Raw genomic sequence first — 23,556 nt, 5'->3', positions numbered from 1 at the left:
GCTTCACATGACGATGGAAGCCGTCCTCCCGCTAAAAAAATCAAATGAGTTAAGCTGGCAAAAGCACAGCGAAGAACTGTGCGTTCTAAAAAGATATCACAAATCCCCAAGGAGAGTCCAAGTGTGGTGGCGGTTGCGATGCCTGACCTTCCCAGCACTGGACGGGAAGAGGTGGCTCTTTACACCATTTGCACACCCCCTGCAAGTGCTGAAAGGAGCACCCACAGTCCACTTGCTGATATGCAAATTGAAGATGTCACTGTTGAAGTACAACAGGATGAGGATACTGGTGTAGCTGGCACAGAGGAAGAAGTTGGCGAGGAGGATTCTGATGGTGATGTGGTTTGTTTAAATAAGGCTCTGGGGGAGACAGTTGTTGTCCGTGGGATGAAAAAGCCCATCACGGTCATGCCTGGGCAGAAGACCAAACATTCCACCTCTTTGGTCTGGCAATATTTCTATCCAAATCCGGGCATCAACTGTATTGCCATATTTGCCATATGTACCATATGTAAAGGTGAAATAAGTAGGGGTAGGGACGTTAACCACCTAGGAACATCCTCCCTTATACGGCACCTGCAGCGCGTTCATAAAAAGTTACTGTCAAGTTCAGGAACTTTGGCTAAGACCGTAAGCAGTCCAGGGACACCTAAATCCCGTTGTCCTGTTGTATCCAAGCACCTGCAAACCACACCGTCAACTCCCTCCTTGTCAATTTCCTCCTTAGTCAGGATCGGAAGTAGTCCTGCAGGCCATGTCACTGGCATGACTGACTCTCCTATCCGGGATTCCTCCGGAGGATCCTGCATTGCTACGCCTACTGCTGCTACTGCTGCTGTTGCTGCTGGGAGTCGTTCATCATCCCAGAGAGGAAGTAGGAACACCACTACTTTTACTAAACAATTGACCCTCCAACAGTCCTTAGCAAGGAGGATGAAGTATGACAGCAGTCATCCTGTAGCCAAACGTATAACTGAGGCCTTGACTGCTATGTTGGTGTTAGACGTGCGTCCGGTATCTGCCATTAGTGCAGTGGGATTTAGACAATTGATGGAGGTAGTGTGTCCCCGGTTCCAAATCCCATCCAGATTCCACTTCACTAGGCAGGCGATACCGAGACTGTACAGAAACATCAGAAAAAGTGTCCTCAGTGTCCTGAAAAATGCGGTTGTACCCAATGTCCACTTAACCACGGACATGTGGACAAGTGGAACAGGGCAGACTGAGGACTATATGACTGTGACAGCCCACTGGGTAGATGTATCACCTTACGCAGCAAGAACAGCAGCATCACCAGTAGCAGCATCTCAGAAATGCCAGCTCATTCCAAGGCAGGCTATGCTGTGTAACACCATTTTCAGTAAGAGGCACACCACCGACAACCTCTTAGAGAAACTGAGGGAAATCATCGCCCAGTGGCTTAGCCCACTTAGACTCTCCTGGGGATTTGTGATATTAGACAACACCACCAATATTGTGCAGGCATTACATCTGGGCAAATTCCAGCAAGTCCAATGTTTTGCTCACACAATAAACTTGGTGGTGCAGAATTTTCTGAAAAGCGACAGGGGCGTGCAGGAGATGCTTTGGGTGGCCCGAAAAATTTCTGGCCACTTTTGCCATTCAGAGACTGCATGCCAAAGACTGGAGCACCAGCAAACACTCTTGAACCTGCCCCGCCATCACCTGAAGCAAGAGGCTGTGACATGGTGGAACTCAACCCTCTATATGCTTCAGAGGATGGAGGTGCAGCAAAAGGCCATTCAAGCCTATACATCCACTTATGACATAGGCAAAGGAGGGGGTATGCACCTGACTCAAGCGCAGTGGAGAATGATTTCTGTGTTGTGCAAGGTTCTCCAGCCCTTCGAACTTGCCACACATGAAGTCAGTTCAGACACTGCCAGCTTGAGTCAGGTCATTCCCCTCATCAGGCTTTTGCAGAAGCAGCTGGAGAAAGTGAAGGAGGAGCTAAGATGGAGAGATTCCGCTCGGCATGTGGGACTTGTGGATGAAGCCCTTCATTTGGTTTGCCAGGATTCCAAGGTGGTCAATCTGTTGAAATCAGACCACTACATTTTGGCCACCGTGTTCGATCCTAGGTTTAAAGCCTATGTGGTGTCTCTCTTTCAGCCGACACAATCCTGCAGAGGTGCAAAGACCTGCTGGTGAAAACACTGTCAGCTGAAGCAGAACGTGACATGTCAAGAGCTCCTTCTTCATTTTCTTCTGCAACTGGGGCTGCCAGGAAAAAACTTAGGTATCCTAAGCAACCCGCTGGCGGTGATGCTGTGCAGGCAGGACCAAGTTTGGACATTTGGTCCAGACTGAAGGACCTGGCAACAATTTCTGACATGTCTACTGTCACTGCATATGATACTGTCACCATTGACAGAATGGTGGAGGATTACATCGGTGACAGCATCCAAGTAGGCATGTCAGACAGTCTGTACCTGTACTGGCAGGAAAAAGGCAATTTGGAGGCCCCTGTACAAACTGGCTCTATTTTACCTGAGTTGTCCCCCCTCCAGTGTGTACTCCGAAAGATTGTTTAGTGCAGCCGGGAACCTTTTCAGTGAAAGGCGTAGGAGGTTGCTTCCACAAAATGTGGAGAAGATGATGTTCATAAAAATGAATTATCAACTCTTCCAGGGAGACCAGCCTCCAGAACATACAGAGGGACCTGTGGTGGTGGATTCCAGTGGGGACGAATTAATACTCTGTGAGGATGAGGATGTACACAACACTGAAGAGGGTGAGGAATCGGTGGATGAGGAGGATGAGGACAACATCTTGCCACCGTAGAGCCAGTTTGTGGAGGGACAGATCAATTGCCAGATTGTTTTGTGGGGGCCCAAATGAACTAATCATTTCAGCCACAGGCGTGTGGCTGACCCTGGCACTGAAATGATTGGTTTGCTAATGTGTGCATGTCCTGTTTATACAACATAAGGGTGGGTGTGAAGGCGCAAGGACAATTCCACCTTGCACCTCTTTTTTTCTTTGCGTTATGTACTGTTTGGGGCCTAGTTTTTCAAACTGCCACCTTTGTCTCCTCTCTAGGCTTATGCTACCCAATATTATGACATTTCTTGCTATTATTTTATTTAGTTTTTTCTCCTGATGGCTCTGTATATAATGGGCCTGAACAAATAGGTTTTTTATCTGACCATTTATGTGGAATCTATTTTTCTGCATGTAGTTATTCGGCATATATGGAGTCCACTGTACAATATGTAATTTTTTTCTGGATAATAATTTATATTAGAGATATGCCCTTCCTATATATATAGGGATGATATAATGGTTTGCATTTTTTGTACAAACCAGTTATTATGTACTTGTATTATATAGTTATGTTGGTTTTAGAATAAATTAAGAAAGAATAAAATAGGGTCTGATGATTTTATATGACCATACACAACATATTTTTAATCTCATTTGACATCTGCTTTATTTAGATAATTTATTTAGAGAAAATGAAAAAGTACTAGTGAGAAAGATTGAAAAAGTTGAAGAATCTGTCATGAAGAGCAAAGAAAAGAAATTTATCAGAAATAAGAAAGATTATGAATTTATTAAGGTGAAAAATTGGAGTAGGTTCCAGAAACAAGAGAAGACTATCAATAGATATGAAACTGGGGCAGGACCCAGCTGGAAACCAGCACCTATGAGGAGATTCAGCTAAAGAAAAATAAAGATCAATATACACACACCGGCCCTACAGCAATCAAGTCTAAGAATAGATTTTCCACACTACAGCATCTAGACTCTAACAGTGATAACAAACTTTTTTTATCCCCAGCACAAGATCACACCAATCACAGAAATCCGATGTTCAGAGAAACTATAAGTACAGCATCTCCACTAAAAAGGAGATACAGAGACGAAGAGGAAAATGGGGTGGCAGGAGGAAGAAACCAAAAAAGGAGAAACCTACAATAGATCCAAAGACCAAAGGTATATTCATTATATCCCAACACACATTAAGTTACTCCAAAATAACATTACTGAGCAAGGGACTAAACTTTGCCCCAACGAAAAGCCAGAACAAATTTGAGACATTTATTGACTTAAATAAATTTGTGAGAAACCTGACACTTAAACAACATTTTTTAAAGAAGGAATCAGCACCTTTAAAAAACTACGATGCCTCTACCTCAAAATCTGGTTTGAAAGGAAAATGTATGTACTATCCGTTAGAATCAAAAGGGAACCATCTCAATATTTTCTATGAAATGATAAAAAAGGATCTATGCAGCAATGAGGTGAATCATGCTAACATAAAAAAACAAAATCTAAGTAACAGAGAAAAGGAAGCCCTTAAAAACTTAAGAAAGAACCAGGAGGTAGTTATAAAACCAGTTGACAAAGGGGGGAGTTTGGTTATCATGGACCATGTGTATTATCTCAAGGAAGCTCATAGACTTCTTGATGATAGAATTTCCTATGAAAAATTATCAAAAGACCCAGCTGAAGACTATATAGAAGAATTGAGAACCATATTACTTTATGGTCTACAAAGAAATATTTTAACGTAAGAAGAATTCCAATTTTTAATGAAATCAAACCCCACGACCCCGATTTTCTACTTTTTACCCAAGATTCATAAATCTCTTACGGAACCCCCAGGTAGGCCTATCATAGCAGGCATTGAATCACTTACCTCCAATCTCTCCAACTACGTAGACATTTTCTACAAAAATATGTTACATAATTGGAATCCTATCTCAAGGACACTACAAGTGTATTACAACAAATAGAGGGTATACATTGGAAACAGACTTATAATTGGATAACCATCGATGTCCAATCCCTGTATACATGTATAGTACACTCTAAAGGTATTAACGCAGCCAGAATGTTCCTAGAGATGGATGCAGAGATCGAAGTTCCTCACAAAGAATTTTTATGTGATCTTATGTCTTTTATACTCACTCATAATTATTTTACATTTTTAAGTAAATTTTATCGCCAAATATGCGGAACTGCGATGGGCATGACCTTTGCCCCTAGTTTCACTAATTTGTTCATGGGATGTTGGGAAAAGGACTATGTATACAACAATAACCCATTCAAGGACCACATCATTTTTTATAAAAGGTACATCGACGATATTTTAATGATTTGGGAATGACCAGAAGAAGTTTTTAATCATTTTTTATCGCATATTTCAAATAACAATATGAATTTGAAGTTCATGTCCAATTTTAATGACTCTAATATAGAGTTTTTAGATCTGATTCTTACAGCAACAGGTGATAAGATTTGTACAAAGAATTTCATAAAAGGAGTGGATGCCAACAGTTACTTGCATTACAAAAGCTGTCATCTGGATAAATGGAAGAAGAACATCCCTTACTCCCAGTTCTATAGGATTAAACGCAGCTGCAGTGATGCCACAATCTGCAATGAACAAATGGAAGAGTATGGTAATAGATTTAGAGAGAAAGAATATCCAGAAACAACAGTAGTGATAGCAATGCTGAAAATACAACACCTGGAAAGAAGTAAATTACTGCAATATAAGACGGAGAAACAACAGGAGAACGAGATAGTACAATGGTCATGAGAATGTCATTAAAAAGTCTTTTAATAAACATTGGAGTATCTTGCTCATGGACCCAGTTCTGAAGAAGATCCTTCCACCGAAACCACAAATTATCTTCAGAAAATCTCAGAATTTAAAAGATCTACTAGCACCAAGCATGCTAAAGGAAAAAGAACAACATACTATGAATACTTTGAAATGCAATGGAAGTTATAAGTGCGGACATTGTAATATTTGTAAGTTCCTCCATCCCAAAAGGAAAACCTTTATGAATTCAGATGCATCCAGATGCATCCAAAGAGTATACCATAAAAAGTTTTCTGAATTGCAATTCTACATCGGTCATTTATCTGCTGGAATGTACTTGTGGACTTAAATACATTGGAAAAACCAAGCGACCACTTAAACTAAGAATACAATAGCATACAATAGCATATTTGGAATATCAAAAATAAAGTAGAGGGACATGCTGTATCCAAGCATTTTCTGATAGAACATAACTCTAATATGGAGGATATCTCGTATAAAGCAATTGAACATGTAACCTTGGGAGAAAGAGGAGGAGACCTGGGCAACTTATTATCAAGAAGGGAAATGTTCTGGATATTTGAACTGGATACATTAACACCTAAATGTTTTAATGACTATTATGAAATAGCCCCATTTCTGTGATGTGTTCAACTCCTATCTACTAACATACCTCCTTATTATGTGGATGGGCCTGACAAGTACCCCTAAGAATTATCTCTTTTGGGGGCAGACCAGGTTTAGTAGAAAATCTGGCATGATTGAGTTCATGTTGATTGAATTTATTTGCTGCCATACCATCAATGTGTGAGCCCAATCTCGTCTGATCTTGGAAGCAAAGCATGATTGGGCCAGGTTAGTACCAAGGAGGGCAACCCCTTGGGAATACCTGGTGCTGCAAATTCACCCTGGTAATGGAAATGAAATCAAGTCATTGCCTAAGAAGGGAACCATAACACACACACAGAACGCACATACAAGTGTATCTTGAAGGGAGGATTAAGAAGACAAGATACGGTTTACAACCATACCTTCCTATTGAAACATCAGTTACAAGACAGAGGACTCAATATGGTTGGGCCTGACTAGTACCAGGATTGGGGACATCCTGAGAATCCCAGGTGTTGTAAATATGAAAATTTCCTGAACATTTCCAAATATAAAGGAGAAAGAATAAGGAAACCCCAGTGATGCTTATAAATTTATAAATTCCAGTGGTGCTCCTCCAGAAAAATTAAGAACTATAAGAACCCTTTACATTCCAGAAGAACTAACAAGGACATAACACGAAACTTGCAGTGGGAATTCTTTTTAGAGACCAAATATTTTATATTTTATTGTACATTACTAGTTCAGTCATCTATATTTTATATTTTATATATTTTTTATACTTCTTAGTATTTTTAGCTCTGCATATTTGACCAAATTTGAATATATGTACTTATGTAGTATGAACTAGTTATACTAACTATAGTCTACAATTTAATATATGTTTATAAATAATATATGTTTGGTCTAAGATATTTAATTTATTATTCATATTGTGATGCATGCCAATTTGAAAGCTAACGTTTTTTCTAACAAACAACATTAATGATTAATAAGGGGATCATTGTATCTAAATATCTATGTTAGGACCATAGTCTAATATTGTCCTTTTATTTTTGAAGTCAAGATTAAACTGAAGAACTAATGAATATAAGCCTGTTATAAGTGTGGGCATAATTAATTCCCACTATGTACAGGAGAAGGACAGAAGTTTTGCTGTAATAAGCAGCAGAAAGGCGGAATAACAACACAGGAACACGCGAAGTAAGGGCGGAAGTGACGCCCCACAATGCGGCCAGCTGGGATGCCTGTATGCAGTTGGAAGTTACGACAGAACACGTGCACAGAAACGGAGGTGATGCACACCACCATGGAGTACGGAGGTCACGTGGATACAGTCCCTGCGCGCCCTGGACCCACATGGACATGAAACGCCGGATATGACGCACCACAGTGAGGGCGGAAGTAACGCTAAGAAGGGCGGAAATAGCCCTAATACCAATTTTTAAAAAAGGTTTTAAAACAATGCACAAGTATAATATTTGAAGAAGAATTACTGCAATATACTAGATATAAGCTGAAGAACTGTTAAAAGGCTATAGCCTATTATTTATAGGTGCGCTCTTATATACAGGAAGTGATGCAGACTCCTGACCCTGGTTGAACTCCTAATGGGGTATAAATACCTGACCATTACATCTATACACTATCCCCTTGATGAAGTCATAGGACGAAACGCGTTGGGAGTGACTGTTACTTGCCTCATGAACTTTGAAGAAAACGAACTTTTCTATGCTCTCAGATAAGCTGCTATTATTTACAACTTGCTCATTCCTCTTGTATCTATTTATACTGTACTTTGTTTTACTTCTCTGATGATTCATATGTTGGTTAGGAACTTTGCCTAACTATGGGCATTTTTACTCTTTGTTTTAGTAAATAAATTTTCTTTTATATTTATTCCATTGCATTGGCACTTTTTGTTCCTAGTGATTTTAGTTTACAGGACTATATTATCTTTTTCACAGAACGTTAATTGTTTACATATTTAAATATTTATATATATACATTGATAACGCACAGGCACTTCTTATTCATTCGTTATAACACTGTTTTATTGTTTATTTGATAAATTATTTATTGCACATTATGAATTTATTGTGATTGCACAAGACACTTTATATTTATTTGTTGTTTTACATATTATTCACATGAAAAATATTTATTTTACTGAGCATACCTGTCGCTTAAGAGTCAATTCAAATTCTGTTTATATATATATATATATATATATATATATATATATTATTCTGTATTAGTTGTTATGGTATGTTAGGCAGTATAGTGAGTTATTCGATGTGATGTATTCATATTGCAAGACCATCCAGTCTAAAAAAAAGAAATTAAAAAGAAATAAAAAAGAAATGAAGAAAATGACAAATAATGCACCTTAGTGATAATATACAATATTAATTTAAAAATTGTGCATATATGGTGCTTATTAACAATATGGTTATTGATCCAGACTATATTGGGGATTACTATGACAGCATGATAATGAGAGAAACCTACACAAATAGATCCTACAAAGTCTGTATGGAGAAACAGCCATTTAAGTGTCCAATTACATACAGCTACTATTTAGTAAGGGGGATTACAGCCACACAGTACTTACTTTGTGAGGAAGCCACTGACTGACATTAAGGCGGATAAACGTGTAGAAGGCTATCTATGGTGCCAAGCCATGAGTGTGATCACACCATCTGTGTTGGCTACCCTGCCGGACATCAGCGATTAGCCATTACCGCTTGTACATTCTATATGGACAGAATACCGTTAATTGAAGGAGGAAAGACCGGTCCTTAAAACTTGGAGGAAAGACTGATCTTCAAAACGTGAGTGCACCACGTATTTGAAACAGTAAAATACTGTTAATCAGTTTCACTCTCTGGTCTCCATATATCCTGGTGGAGTCTATATATTGGAACTTAATACACCAATATTGCTAATATTGTCATTTGACACTCTATACAATTACTCATCCAGCCACATAAAGAAATCCTGAAATGCTGGTGTGTTAAAGCCAAACAAAACGTTTTTGATTCTGGACTATTTTTGGACACAGACTTTTAAAGTGTATATATCTACATCCTTTAATGTGGCAATACATGTTCCTTTATTGTTTCAATATTGTTTCATTAATAATCATTATATGGTAAATGGCACTGTGGAAATGTTCCATATTGATATATTTGTATCATGGTGCTATCTCAGCACGGTTACGGTTGCCAGATACCAATATTTAATTATTTGCTAAATTGTATCTGCTATAGTAGTATACTTAGGTTTCAGATTAGTCTTTTAGATATTGTATAATATATGTCACCATTCTTTTCAGATACTTGACCCCTTTTTTATTCTTTATTTCATATTTTTTATGATTAAAATTATTTCTTTGATTTATTGCTACATATTGAGACAGCGTTTCATTGTTCTATTATAATTGTGTTGCTTACTTGATAGGTAGGGTAAAACCTATCTTGATATTGAAGCAGCAGTCTTATTGTGGATTTTAAAACAGCTTTGGGACTTATCTAATCTGATTTTGATTGTATCCAGCGCTAGATTGTTTGTTTTTCTTTTCTGTAATACAGTAACTCTAGTCATAGGAGAAGAATATAAATCAGAAACACCCATTAGGAATTCTGCTGAAAAGCCATATGCCTTCAAGGCGTTAAATAAAAAAGGCCACAAAATGCAGTCAAACACCTTTTCGGCATCTAGATATAACATAATGGAGGAAGCCTGCCGACGATTGATGATTTGAATGAGGTCAATTGTTCTCCTGGTGTTGTCCCTGGCCTGACAGCCTAAGATGAATACCTGGTTATAATGTATCAATCCAGGGAGGACACCATTCAACTGTGTGGCCAAAATCTTAGCATATACAGTAGATTACTATCGGAATTAAGTAGTGAGATTGGCCTATAATTGGCACTGTCATGATTATCTTTCCCCTCTTTATCTATCACCACAATTCTCGCTTCCAACATTGTTTTAGGCAAAGAAGCCCCATGCTGAATAGCATTAAATAGAGAACTGAGATGGGGGACAAGGACAGCAGAAAAATTCTTATAATAGGCTGCAGAGAATCTATCAGGGCCTGGAGCTTTAGAGGATTTCTGGGTCTTGAGGACCTCAACTATCTCCTCATCTGTTATATCTAAATTTAGTTGAGTAGGAACTGTTTCACAGCTATGCAAATTGTATACAGTAGCTTGGAGTAGAAAGAGTGGAATTCCTTGCTAATAGTCTCAGAAGTATAGGTAAGGGTGCCGGAGAGAGTTTTAATTGCTAATATATTATTCTGAGACCGCTTCTCTCTTAGTTTAGAAGCCAGAAGTCTATCGGCCTTGTCACCCTTCTCATAGAACATCTGCTTCAAACATTGCAGATCCCTAGCCGTATGCTCAGAAAGGAGTAGAGACAAGTCAGATTTGACCTTGTTGAGTTGGTCTAAAGTCACCTGAGCAGGAGTAAGCTTATGTTGTTGGTCAAGGTTCCTGGAGTTTAATAAGGGGATTCATTAATCTTTTTATGTCATGAGGCCATACTGATAAGATTACCCCATTGACCACCTTATGGGCTTCCCACAAGGTCATGGGAGACATATCAGGATGACTATTTGAAAATATTCAGTTAATAGGGTCCTAATTTGCTGGAGATATTCTGGATTATGCAAAAGAAAATCAATAATCTTCCAACTAGAAAGGGGCAGGCGAGAAGCGAGGCTCAAAAGGTCAGCAGTGATCGGACAATGGTTCAACCAGATCATCGGGTATATACAGGCCTTTTGACGTTTGAGAGTCAGATCATGGATGAGGAAGATCATGTCAACCCTGGAATAAATTTATGAACAGCTGAATAAAATGTGTTGTCCCTTGCGGTAGGGTCAATGATCCTAAAGGAGTCAAAAAGAAGGTGGTGTTTAAAAAGAGTCAATAAAGCTGTAGATGTGTGGTGCTCTGACCAGGGCAGATACAGTGCTTGGGGGAAGACCTATCTAAAGAACTATTAACTATCCCATTAAAATCGCCTGCCATAATTAGTTCCCCTTTACAAACTTGGGAAAGAAGAGAGTCCAGTGTAGAAAAAAAATACCATTGATTTGGGTTAGGGGAATCAACATTCACCCAGGTGCATAAGATATTATTAAGTTTACAACCAGGATGAGCCACCTGCCCTCCTTGTCAGCATGGGTGTCCAGTAGCTCGAAAGTTAACTGAGAAGCTATAAGAGTCGTTACCCCTCGATTTTTCTGTTTGGAATTGCAAACATAGAAAGTAGCATATAACCTAGATGTCAGCAGCACTGGAGTGGATGGACACTGGACAGATATGTCAGCAGCACTGGAGTGGATGGACACTGGACAGATAGATCAGCTCAGCACTGGAGTGGATGGACACTGGGCAGATAGGTAAGCTCAGCACTGGAGTGAATGGACACTGGACAGATAGGTCAGCTCATCAAAGGAGTGGATGGACACAGCAGAGCAGCCACTGGAGAGGAAGGAGTGTATGGACACAGTACAGCTCAGCGGATAGGACACAGTCCAGACCAGCAGCTAGTCCAGCACAGTGTGAAATGGTGCCAGAATCACCACCACAGAGACTTAAACAGAATCCAAATCTCATGAGAATCTGATGCTGGATGATGGCATTTTCCCTCATTCTGAGGTCTGGATTTGGCAGTGAGAACCGAGCGGCGGGTCCAATTCTCTTGGATTGGGCAAGTTTAGGTTGGCTCGGTTCTCTTAGAATCATCTCAAATTTTTGTATATAAAGCCAAAAATGATAGCTTACAGTACATAGTTCAACAATCAATTACAATCAAAGAGCTCAAGAGATATTTGGTCTAATTTGAATGAATATGAATTGGTTTGCTAATAACCAGCTTCATCATGTACATTACTGATTACATTACCATTGATTTAAAAACTCCTTCAATCTCAAGAAGTTCAAAACATTTGCAAATATTAAGTTTGCCTGTTAAAGAAAGACACTTGTCTGTTGACTGATTATGAGTAACTCTAAAACATTGTTCTATTCTTGTACATTACACGTATAATCTTTGCAAACTTTTACTTTTATGCTTGCTGACCTTGCTCATTATGACATGCTTAGTATGTCTGTGTAAATTACATAGCACTGAGCTGTATATAGTAAAACATTTACTCTGACAAAAGAGGAGTTCAGCATTGTGTTTTATTTATTGGACTTGCCAGTTTCCACCAACTGAACAATTTGTTTTTATGTAACAGATGATGAACATCAGCTAATTGTGATGGACTTCTTCAGGAGGAACTGAAGTAGTCCTGCTACATAGCTGATGAAACGCATTGAGATATTCCTGGTGTTTATGGTCCAGACTCTATATCTAGATGACCGCAAGCCAGATAAGCTTACCTTTCTGATTTTAGATGTATGTTTTAGATGCTCTTTTTTTGATTAAATGTACTTTTTATACTACTCATTGGTATCAATATGTTTCTTGTGCTTCACCATGAAATCCTCTTGAGGACAAAAGCTAAAGTCCGATGGTACGAGCACGTGCACTTTATTTGTGGTTGAAGTTATTTGCTTATTGGAATTTCAGTTTGCACATGCAGTGTACACTTTATATTTGTTGTGGAGTTTGTTTTGCACAAGCATAGTGCACTTTAAATTGAGAAACTGCACCAATGCACTTTACATACACATACATATTAAATTGATATGGTGAAGATTTATTTAGTATTACACAGAAATAATTTTTTGCTCATTAATACATTTTGTGTTTTCTTATTTTTTTTCTTTGTGGATTGACACATTTAAATATCCCCTATTGGAGTCCTTTTGTGGAAAAGAATGAAATTCATGTGCGAGCCATGATTTGGATGCGACTTGGAACTTAAACACTACATGGTGCTAATGTTTCACACTCTTTGAAATATATATATATATATATATTTATATATATATATATATATATATATATATATATACACACTATATGGACTCCAATATTTCACCACACTGGCTAATTATTGAATTGAGGCATTTCAAACAGACCCGTTGCCACAGGTGTATACAATCAAGCACCTAGCCATGCAGCCTCCATTTGCAAACATGAGTGATACAAAACGGGTCATTCTGAAGAACTCAGTGACTTCAAGCATGGTACTATGATAGGATGCCACCTTTGCAATAAGATGGTTCATGAACCATCTTATTACAAAGTGATCACAAACACTTGTGTTCTGACTGGTGTATGGTATTTACTGTACATTTGAATATGATTATGAATGTGAATACAGCTATAGACCCATTATGAAAAGGTGTCTCCAGTAGGTCAGTGGTCCCCAAACTTTCATGAATCACAGCGCCCTAAAGTGTCAACATTTATTTTTATGCACTCCTAGGCCTAAAGTTTCTTATTAAGAAATTCAGCAACAATTATTAAATGAAGTAAATTGTCATCAGTAGGTTCAGTTATATGGTGGATCACACGGTTGCACTTCTGTTTGTCCATATATTTTATGATTGGCAGCCACCAGCTCAGGTTTTGCCTATCACATTGACCATAAATAATTTAATTTGGCCCAGGATCACCAAACAGTGGCACCCCTGCAAGTGCTTTGCTGCACCGCAAGGTACCACGGTACTCAGTTTGGGAATCACTGCTGTAAGTTATGTTTTTCTCTTTCATTATCTAAATATTGGATTTGGTTTTCACTTGCATTTTATTGGTTCAATGTCACATTAAAGGTGGAAAAAAAGTCTGAGATCATTTTGTTTGACTTCAGGCTTTACATCACAAAACCTGCAATGTCAAGGTGCAGACTGTAGGCCTGATTCAGCAAGGATCGCAGTTGGGAATACGCAAGCAATCGGCTGATTGTTTTGCACTGCTCATGTGCACGCATCACAGTGCGCATGTGTGAACCAGGTGTCGCGATCTGCAGTTTTTGACGCAGACCCTACAGGTAATGCTGTGATCGCAGTGACCATGCAGACCCATCGCAGAGTGATTGACAGGAAGTGCCATTTGTGGGTGGTGACGGGGGTGGTTGTGCGTTCCAGTGCGTTTCAACGCCGTTTCATGAGTGCGCATAAATTATCCACGCAAAACCATACACAGCCTGATGCCTCATAGCATGCGCAGAAGTTAGCACCTCCTGAGGTCTGACCTGCCTTAACTGTACGTATGGGTCCGATGTTACTCAAAGTTACCGATTTTTTCGCTATGTTGCCAAATTATATGGATCTGAGTAAGGGGAAGTGGGCACCCTTATGTTAGGCTGCGATCGCAATGTGAATGCAAACATTTGCATATCACCGCTGACATTAGAAACTGCGTTGCATACACATTAGCAGAATAGTGATCCTAGGTGAATCAGGTCCTGTGGCCACAAACTGTACTTAGAGATGGGACAACAATAGTGTCAGTTCATTCAACACAGCAAGTAGGGAATTCACCACAGACTTAGTTTAAAATGTATTCTGGTGTTAAAACAATTCTCACTTGTTTTGGGCACTGACTAATATAAATCATAACACTTGCTAACACAAAGAGAACCCAATATGCATCAAAAATGTATATTGGTTCTCTGTTTCTACTTTTCTTCTACTGCATATAACACAAAATAAACAAAAGGGTAGATTTACTAAAACTTCTCACATTTCGGTACCGGTATTCAGACCATCGGTATCCTGCACGCCGGGATATCGACGGTCTGAATACCAGTGACAATGTCCCGTCAGGTCAGGATCCCGGCACCAGTATCCTGACCGCTGGCATCCCGAAGGTAAGTATCATGGTGTTAGGGGGAGGTTAGGTTTAGGTAGTGGGGTTAGGGTTAGGCATTAGGGGGAGGGTTAGGGATAGGCAGCGGGTAGGGAGTGTTAGGATTAGGGTGCGGGGAGGGGAAGGTTAGGTTTAGGCACTAGTGGGGAGGTTGGGTTTAGGCACTGGGAAGGAAGTGTTAGGATTAGGGTGCAGGGAGGGGGAGGTTAGATTTAGGCACTGGGGAAGAGGTGTTAGGATTAGGGTGCAGGGAGGTGGAGGTTAGATTTAGGTAATAGGTGGGGGTTAGGTTTAGACATCGGGGAGGGGTGTTAGGTGTAGGGTGCGGTGGAGAGGTTAGGTTTAGGCACTAGGAGAGGTGGTTAGAGTTAGGCACGGGGAAGGTGGGTTAGGGTAGGGGTTAGGGTTAGAAAAATACTTACTGTGACTTCCTATGGGTGTCAGGATTCTGGCTGTTGGGATTCCACTGGCAGTATTCTGACCAGCTGACTATCCCAAGTCTTTCTAACAATTGGATCTAAGCTATCATTTATCTAGCAAATTCTAGAGAGGAATAGCTAGCTTCTGATTAGTTGCTATCACATCCACTTTACTTTTTAAGATGTCTTAGTAAATCTACACCAAAGTGTGTTTTCTTTACTTGTTGACAACAGAGCAAAACTTTGCATTGCTATTACAACACTCTTCATTTGCAATTGGTAGATATCATGAAGGAGATGTTCCTTTTTATCATGTATAAGCAATCTGTCACTCACAGACGGAATAGTTGTTATATGTGTATTACAAATCTATAGAGTGGAAAAATTGCTTTCATCATTTCTTAGGCTGAGCTGTAGTAAAACACCACTTAAGATATAGATGAAGGCCGACAGACACTGCAGATACAATAAACAAAATCTCAATTTATCATGTTTTTATATTGAGTAGTTCTTTTATATTGTTAATTCCACTCTCTCTATATGTACTTGTCAAGCCGTTCAAAGGGAAAGAAAGAGAAACTATTTATTTTGCAGTGCTGTCTTTGCTAGTTAAATAGAACAGCTCTTTTTTAACAAGTTATTCGTGTGACAGAGGATATTCTAACCCTGTTCATTTTCAGGCAGGATTAAGGGCCCCAGTTATCAAAGTATATTTGAGGTATAATCCCCGAAAACACCCGTGTTTGGGGGTTTACCTGAAATATTAAGTATCTCCCATTGGCAGCATAGGTTTTTATGGGGGATGCAATGCTGCCAAATTTACCAATATCCGGAATGTGATGCATTCCCGATATTGGCCACCTCAGCTAATGCCATCTGATGATGGCTGTAGCCACTGTAGCCTATGGGTTACACCGTGCATAATTAGCCGGTGAAGGGATCTGCCAGAGTCCTCCCTGGCTATGCTTCACCGGCTATGGCGGCTGTGAATGCGCAGCAGCCCCGGACTGGCCAGCAGCTCTCCGGACACATCGCTGGGATGGGCTCCTTTTGGAGCCCTTGTCCCTGTATGTCTCGGATGATACATCCGGCCGCTATGATCAAATTTTGCAATGTGATCATTGGAGATACTGTGATGCCCTTATCGCATTGCAAAAGCTATCATTAATAAATGGGGGCCCAAATATAGTTTATACAGTAAGACTTAACATAAAATGGGATTTTTTCATGATCATATTAACATGGCCATTATCAATCTGCACATCCAATGTTCATGATCACTGTGTGGAAGTATTCCATAGTACATCACTTACAAACTGATATCCACAATACTAATTAAAATGTTTACATATTTCTTTCCATATATTGGTCTGTCCTCACTATATACTTCCCTTTGGTCTGTATAATTTGACAGACAACATAACCACTCCTACTTTTTAATAATCCAATCTAGATGAGAAGATCTGAAGACTGTGTTTATAGTAATAGGATGAAAATGGTAAACCTGTAACAAAACATAATAAATGCAATTACAATATGAACTGATGTAATGCAAACAACATGAAAGCATTACTCAGTAAAGGCCCCCATACATCAGAGATTGATTGCAGCAATTGTGCAATTTGCAATCGATTGTGTATAGAAATCTTTCCCTTTTTCAATCGATTGCAGATTGCACAATTGCCACAATCGATTGAAAAAGGGAAAGAGTTTTATACGCAATCGATTGCAAATTGCACGATTGCTGCAATCAATCTCTGATGTATGGGGGCCTTAAACTGTCAGTAGATCTCACCATTGATGCTGTGCTTGAGTGGATAATTCCATACACCTTTGCTGACCATGTGAAAATGATGGAGACCTCCACTATCTCATACCCAAAGTGCTTTGGTAAGCTACTTATGCTGGGTATACACTATACAATTATCTGTCAGATATCTGTCCAATCTGGCTGGTTGGACTGAAAACCTGGTAATGTATCGGAGCCATTGACAGCCAATCATATGGTTTTAAACACTGGAAACAAGCAAAAAACAATTGTTAAAATTGGTTAAATTTGTGTGTTTTAACCAATTGGTCTGAACAAATATTTTTGTCTGTTTTCCAGTGTTTTTGAGCAAATGGACGATTGTCATTTGCTGCAATACATTACCAGATTTTCATTCCAACCAGCCAGATTGGACAGATATCTGACATAATTGTAGAGTGTATACCCAGCATTAGATGTTAAATTAAGCCGATATCAGGCTGACAATTAGGTGGAGCTTACCTAGAACAAATGCATATGATAAACAATGCTGCAGATATAACAGCTTAAATGTTCCTGCTTTAATTGCTCCTGTACCAGCATAAAGCTGCAATCCCTTCATACTGTATCAGCACAATCACCACCCATGCTAGCTTTATAAAATATCATGTCCTGTAAAAGAAAACATATTTTTATGGATTTTGTGCATAGAAAAACACGTCATTCTGTACATCCGGCAGCACAATAAATTGCCTATGATTCGTCCAGGCACAACCATCATCCTAACCTTATTCTACTGCACGTATCAATGCACCACTGTAAATGATAGTTACGCTCACAGACTAGTAACACCACATTATCTAATTTTTACTGTCATGAAAAGATCACTCTGTTCTGCCTTACAAAATAGTAGTAGGACTCTGTAGCAATAATAAATATATACATGTATACAATTGCAAACAGCAGGATTTTGATAGCAATAAACAAAATTGCAACATTTCAAGTCCATGAACCTGAACAGAGCTGTGGTCACATCACAATGGGAGTATTGCCTAATGTGTTTAAAGCACTAAACTGCCATGTGCTACCCTCCAAACAACCGTTCAATGATGTGTGTACCAGATGCATGTGCACTACCCTTGCTCACCTCTGCCCTGCACAGATGTGATGCTTTACAGATTGGCCTAAATGTAGTAAGTTGGGAGGCATAAAATTGAAAATATAAAATTTAAAACATAGTAGTTAGAGCTCCTATGAAGCTGTCAAGTGGGCATTTTGACCACTAGCGCTTTAACAGTTTAAAAATGCTCCTTTCTCACACATGGTAAATGCTTGCAAGGAAGGGATTACTCTCAGAAAATGTCACATTTTTGGTTTTTAGATCCGTGCCAGGACCCGTGGACAGGGCTGACGGCCTGGAACATAATAGTGGTGATAGGATCAGGTCTACTCATGGGTGAGGTCTACTGTATGTGGTAAATTCCTGGGGCCTTCAGAGAGGTCAGTGATACCTGCAAGGCTCACAATCTACCCCTGGAACTAATTGAGTGGAACCCCTTACCTTGAAAATAAGGATAATGTGCTGGAACCAGTGCTTCAAAACTCAGGGGACAGTACTTCAGGTAATCGATAGCTCATCTGGAATCTGCTAACAGATGCTGCAGACTGATTAACAGAGCAGGGTCACTGGAGCCTAAGGGGTCTATTTACTAAGCAGTGTTAGGAGACAGAGTGAAAAGTGATAAGGTGCCAGCCAATCAGCTCCTAACTGCCATCTCACAGGCTGTGTTTAAAAAATGACAGTTGGGAGCTGATTGGCTGGCACCTTATCACTTTTCATTTCACTCTGTCTCCTAACACTGCTTAGTAATATAGCCCTAAATCCTTAAAGAGGAACCTAGATCCAGCACACAGTCACCAACAACCAGAATGAACGCCGTAGCAAAAACTCAGCATGACCCCCAATACTCTAGGAGAGGACCCACAGGTCAACAGAGGTACCGATGGTATGGTGAGTAGTAAGTCCCAGAGTAGGTCAGGAGCTGCAATGCTGAGTAAAAGCAGTATAATGTAGGTCAGGAGAAAAATTAAGTACCATGAGGTTAAAGTCCACTTGAACCTGTAATGAGCAGGAGAGATATATTCAGAGGATTTGCTAGTAGATTAGATATTTTGGCAGAAGACTTGGCACTGGGAGCACTAGGAGACTCTTGAGATACCCTGGAGACTTCAGAATACAAGCAGGCTGGAATTGAATAATAACTCGCAGGCTTGGACTGTAGATGAACCAGATAAGAATTGGAGGTTGCAGATGTGGAACCGGAGACTTGAACCAGACTGGAGCTAGCAGCAGAGTAGCTGGAGTGGAAGTGGAGGCTGTAGGTAACTGCAGAGTAGCTGGAGTGGAATAGTGAGATGAACCGGACTGGGACCAGAGGTAAATGCAGAGTAGACCTAATAGAACTGGAGGCTTTAACCAGACTGGAACTGAAGGCTTGAACTGAACGGGAACTGGAGGTACCTGCAGAGTAGCCAGAGTGGAATTGAAGACTTGAACTGGACTGGAACCGGAGATGACTGTACAGTAGTCAGAGTGGAACAGGATACTTGAAAGCACACTGGGACTGGTGGGAGCAGCAGCCTGCTGGAGTAGAGCTGCAATCTTGACCTGGACTGGAACCAGAGATAGCAGCAGAGAAGCAGAATGAAATTGGAGGCTTGAACTGGACTAAGACTGGGGTTAACTGGAGAGTAATCATAGAGGGCATTAGCCAGCCAGAGTGGCACTGCAGGCCTGAACCAGAATGGGACCAGAGAAAGCAGCAGCCAGCCAGAATGGGATCATAGGCTTGTACCAAAGTGGGACTGAAGATAGCAGTAGCAAGGCGGAATGGGACCACAGGATTGGACCAGAGTGAGACCACAGTCAAACCAGTGAAAATAATTGTAGTTGAATCAGAGGCAGCAGCTTGGAGGAATCCAGAAGCACAGGTTCAGGCAGTGGATCGGAGGTAGTACTTACTCACTTGTGAGTAAGATCACTGGAAAGTGAAGAACCACATTGTACAGACAAGGTGCTTGTATTAGGTACATGCTTAAATACGGTGCTCTTGTCAGAGATAGGCTGAAGTGGTCACATGAGTGCAGGAGACAGGTAGAGACTAGATAATGGTACTCACCTGATCAGAGACAACATCTCTGTGCCCATGAACTGACAGTGGTCTGGGACAGGATAACTCACCTTAGTAAGCACCACCAAACAAGATAAGAGTGACTAAGTTCCAGTTTTGTGACAGAAAATGCTGCAATGCAGGTCTTAAGAGCTTCATTGTGCTCATATGACAGGGAGAACAGTCCTAGTTCCCTTATTGTGTCAGCATACAATATTTTCAGTTATATTAGCTTTATGTTTTTTTCAGCCTGCAAAGTGTTAGTATTCAAAGCGCACATCTAACACTACCCTAATTACCACACTGGAACTGGTGAACGAGCAAAGACTACAGTTAGTTGAAACAATGTTGCAGCATTTAAAAAATTACTAACCCTAAGGTCTCCAACTCAGCAATCTTAAAATCAGGTGTTAAATGCACTATACACTGATATTAAAACACTAATACAAGGAAATGGACCTACTAGAGTATATATATTCAAATTGTTTGCTATCCATTGTGTCATGTCAAGTCAAGATTCCTGAAACTAATGTCTAGTTAACATATTACATTAATGCTATGTAAAATATATTGGAGTTCTATAGACAGGGCTGGATTAACAATGGGGCGGATGGAGCTGCTACTCCAAGCCCACCCATGCCCTTCTGCTCTACGGGAGGTTTCTGTCCTCCCTGAGCTCGGCCCACAGCAGCTACTGTACCAGGAAAAAAAATTCCTGCTACAGCGGCCTGGCAAGGGCCATCCGTCCCCCCGAACAGCCTCAGGCTGCTATACCCCCCTCCACTTCCGTCCACAGACCACTACTTGACCTCCCCCAAGTCTCGGCCGTGGTCCGTTACCCCTCCTCCCCCTCTCTCCGGGCTGCTACCCCACCTCCCCCTCTCTCGGCCATGGTGGATCAAAAACGCAGCTGGCAGGTAGAGATCACGTTATGGCGGCTCGGTTCGCAGCGCAGTGGACTGCTTCTCTAGCCGTCCCTGCACTGCATATACAGTGACTCCGAGGCTCCCCTGCGCCATGTGAAGTTGCTGCACTGACAGCACTCAAGCAACTGTTCTAAGTTCCCAGCCCGGGACAGCACTGAACACAGCAGTCACAAGCAGCTCCGTGAAGGCGGCCCAGCAGGCTGACTGATCCTCCAGACTAAGGTGAGATTTCAACCCTGCAGGTTGGCTGCTGCTGCTGTGTGATAATAATAGGCGATATGCAGGGTAGGCTATGAGACTGTTACGATCTTAATAATATATACTGTATATATATATATATATATATATATATATAGATTGTAAGCTTGCAAGCAGGGCCCTCTTACCTCTATGTCTGTCTGTTATTACCATGTTGTGTTCTATAAATGTTTCCAATTGTAAAGCGCAACGGAATATGCTGCGCTATATAAGCAACTGTTAATAAATAAATAATATATATATATTCTCTATATATATTTAGAATATATACACATATGTATATTTATTATATATATACATCTATGTGTTCAACTATTTATGTGTGTATATATAATTAAGATCGTATCAGTTCAACAGCCTACCCTGCATATTACCTATGTTTCACATCTTGGAAAAGTGACGGGTTTTCCTGGGCAGTGACTGGAAGGCTATTAATGTGCACAACAGTGGTCCATTTCATGGGCATGTTATGGGAGTTTGGCTAAAGTATTTGCATACACAGACGCAATGCTCTCCTAATGCGCAGAGGGTCTCATGCTGTATATGAGAGTGCAAGGGCTAACTTATGTAACAACGTTTAAATTCTAAGACGCATCTGTCTTTTTATGACCACCTCCTCCGAACACTGACTACCTGTCACTCACTTTGCGTATGGATCCGCTGTGCATGCAGAATTGCAAGATAATTACAGCGCCTGAACAGTGTGACTTTTACGCATGTGCAATCGCTAGATCTGAGTAAAAATCACCATTGTGTCTGTCTCATGCTGAGAGCGTGTGTCTCAGTCCTTGCACATTTGTGTGTCTCAGTTCTTGCACGTTTGGACGCACACTTGTACACAAAGGAAGGGCTTTGTAGTGCCATTTGCATACAGTCGCAGATGTGCAGTTGCCAAAAGATGCAGCCGCGACTACCTCTAAATCATCCCCATGTGTGCTTTCCTCTTCTGTTTGTTGTATTATATACAAATAACAAAAGGGGACTAGTATGTAAGGATTTGCATGCATTGTCAGTTACAGTACATACTGCACTATTTGTCACATTGTCCTTTTTTGTTGTTTTTAGATTGTGATCCAGGACTAATGAGGATGATGGTCACACTTTTTGAAGACGGAAGTGTGTTCACATTTATTTTTTTTTATGATTTTCCATTTTCTCTGAATGTCTTTGTTTCAATAATTGAATTGTTGGAGATATATTTTGTTATATGTGCAATAAATATTATAAAACTCCTATACTAACACTAATTTATATTCCTTCTAGCCAGACCCATAAGGAGGGCAGTGTGGCCGGTGCCAACACACAGGGCGGAGAGCCCTGTGGGCGGCATTGTCACAACCCCATAGCTCCCGCATCTGGCTAGCAGGGTGCTTGGAATGGCGCAGACCAAAACTGTTGTGCAGACCACACCCCTTATATCAGTAAACACACCCCCATTGTGCTGTGCACACCTCCTGCGGCAGCTTACAATAGGCCATTCATAAATTTCAGCTCCAGTCCCATAAGGACCTTAATCTGGTGCTGTCTATAGGACCATTTAATAAGTAAGTGCAAGTGCCAATACAAATGATGATAGTTGTTGGGGCTGACGTATAATGAATGGGCGGCACAGCTTCCACTTGCAGATGCAGGGACCCCCAGATTAGTCCCATGAATTCTAGCATTAGCATAAGATAGTAAATCTTGGTTCTGCTGTGACCGCAACTACAGCCACTTTGTCTGCCACTCAGAATTAGCCCCACAGTCCAAATTCTTCTGGCACATTAGTTCACTGTATTAGCCATATAGGCAGATTTTGAAACTACATTTATTTCAAGGATTTCTACTCCCAATTCCTTAAACAGTATATTTACTAAATGTTGGTGACATTCTTCCATTTAGTTACAGTTCAGCTTCAATATGTACATTGGTTAAGCAATGCTATTTTGTAGTGAAGGCAAATTTAAAATGTGCGAACCAATGGTGGAACTAGTGAGTGGTGGGCCCAGGAGTAATAATATGCTTTGCGCCCCCAGCCCCTAACCTCAAAAACAGATATGGCCTCTTGTGGACAAGGGTGTAGCCT

At 40.4% G+C, this 23,556-nt stretch overlaps 1 protein-coding gene and 1 pseudogene across 1 annotated transcript in view; both read left to right on the top strand.

The window, feature by feature from the left end:
- TACR3 (tachykinin receptor 3) overlaps positions 1 to 23,556 on the top strand; it is a 242,313-nt gene that overhangs the window by 172,161 nt on the left and 46,596 nt on the right. The gene's annotated exons all lie outside the window — the stretch shown is intronic.
- On the top strand, positions 6,363 to 6,482 carry LOC148481592 (5S ribosomal RNA; annotated as a pseudogene).

Source organism: Taudactylus pleione, unplaced genomic scaffold, assembly GCF_031769625.1.
Source record: "Taudactylus pleione unplaced genomic scaffold, aTauple2 ptg000573l, whole genome shotgun sequence".
NCBI lineage: Eukaryota > Metazoa > Chordata > Amphibia > Anura > Myobatrachidae > Taudactylus > Taudactylus pleione.
Note: the sequence above shows the minus strand (reverse complement) of the source record. Positions and strands in the feature narration are given on the sequence as shown.